At 38.6% G+C, this 2,144-nt stretch overlaps 1 long non-coding RNA gene across 1 annotated transcript in view; it reads right to left on the minus strand.

Moving 5' to 3' along the window:
* The window catches only part of LOC122435256, a 10,720-nt gene that overhangs the window by 1,695 nt on the left and 6,881 nt on the right, over positions 1 to 2,144 (minus strand). The window lies entirely within an intron of this gene.

Consider the following 2,144-nt stretch of genomic DNA (forward strand, 5'->3'; position numbering starts at 1 on the left):
AACTTTTGAGCAAAGAAATGTAAATGAGAAAAGAGTTTTGAGTGAACTTTTAAAAATATATGTTTTAGGATCTCTCCAGATATTCTACAGCTTAAAGTTTAAAACTGTGCTAAAATAAGTGATGAAAAGTTTATGGAAAGCAGACCCCAAGAAAAGGTTTTTATGCATGGTCAGTTCAGTTCAGTTCAGTCACTCAGTCATGTCCGATTCTTTGTGACCCCGTGAATTGCAGCACGCCAGGCCTCCCTGTCCATCACCAACTCCCGGAGTTTACTCAAACTCATGCCCATCGAGTCGGTGATGTCATCCAGCCATCTCATCCTCTGTCGTCCCCTTCTCCTCCTGCCCCCAATCCCTCCCAGCATCAGGGTCTTTTCCAATGAGTCAACTCTTTGCATGAGGTGGCCAAAGTATTGGAGTTTCAGCCTCAGCATCAGTCCTTCCAATGAACACCCAGGACTGATCTCCTTTAGAATGGACTGGTTGAATCTCCTTGCAGTCCAAGGTACTCTCAAGAGTTTTCTCCAACACCACAGTTCAAAAGCATCAATTTTTTGGCGCTCAGCTTTCTTCACATTCCAACTCTCACATCCATACATGACCACTGGAAAAACCATAGCCTTGACTAAGTAGTGTCTCTGCTTTTTAATATGCTATCTAGGTTGGTCATAACTTTCCTTCCATGGAGTAAGCTTCTTATAATTTCATGGTTGCAGTCACCATCCACAGTGATTTTGGAGCCCCAAAAAATTAAGTCTGACACTGTTTCTACTGTCTCCCCATCTATTTCCCATGAGGTGATGGTCAGGAATGACTAAATGCTTAAAATTTTAATTAGGTAAATTTTTAAAGATAAGTGGATGCAAAACTTAAAATTGGCTTATCTCTCTGTTAAAACAGACAAATTTTCTGAAGATATTAAGCTGTCTTGGATAACAGATTTCAAGTTTATTTACCATTTAAACAATATGTATTTGGCTTTAAAATCTGTCATGGTCATTTTGACCAAGTTTCACAGAGACTTATGGCCCTGATATACTTTAAACTTGTTTTTTTGTTTTTGTTTTTTTTTTTTGGTGTTCCTTTAACTGGACTTCCCAAATCAAATTATAATGTTGACTAAAAAGATGCACAACTTGAGAGTTGCGAGTTAAGTTTTATTTGGGGCAAAATGAGGACTGCACCCTGGGAGGCAGCACCTCAGATAGCTCCGAGAGACTGTTCCAAAGTGGCAGTGGGGGAAAGTCAATATATAAGGTTTTGGTGAAGGGAGAGTTCAATACCATTAAGCATTCATGTTACAAAAAATTTGTTGCTAGTCATGAGGACCTGACGTCATCATGATGGGATTTAGTGCTTTTCTAGATATAAAGAGATACAAGGATTGGGATCATAAAATATTTTCCTAAAACATCTATCTAAAGACCTGTCCCACCAGATTGCCTGGTGCACAGAGTACCTTACCACCCTGAATTCCCTCAGGGGGTGTTGAAGGTCACCAGCTTTGTGGAATGGACTTTGATAGTGGGGAATTGTTGCAGTTGTTCAGTCGCAAAGTATGTAGTTTGAGAAGACAAAGATTGACAGAATGGATACAAAAACAAAACCCCTGTATATGGTGCCTACAAGAGACCCACCTCAAACTTAGGGAAATATACATATTGAAAATGAGGAGGTATTGAAAGCATTCCCCCTAAAATCAGGAACAAGACAAGGGTTCCCACTCTCACCACTACTATTAAACATAGTTTTGGAAGTTTTAGCCACAGCAATCAGAGCAGAAAAAGAAGTAAAAGGAATCCAGATAGGAAAAGAAGACGTGAAACTCTCTCTGTTCGCAGATGACATGATCCTCTGCATAGAAAACCCTAAAAAGTCTACCAGAAAATTACTAGAGCTAATCAACAAATATAGTAAAGTTGCAGGATATAAAATTAACACACAGAAATCCCTTGCACTCCTTCACACTAACAATGAGAAAACAGAAAGAGAAATTAAGGAAAAAATACCAATCACCACTGCAACAAGAAGAATAAAATACTTAGGAGTATATCTACCTAAAGAAACAAAAGACCTATACATAGAAAACTATAAAACACTGATGAAAGAAATCAAAGAGGACACAAACAGATGGAGAAATATAC

This window comes from Cervus canadensis, chromosome X (genome assembly GCF_019320065.1).
Source record: "Cervus canadensis isolate Bull #8, Minnesota chromosome X, ASM1932006v1, whole genome shotgun sequence".
Classification (NCBI taxonomy): Eukaryota; Metazoa; Chordata; class Mammalia; order Artiodactyla; family Cervidae; genus Cervus; species Cervus canadensis.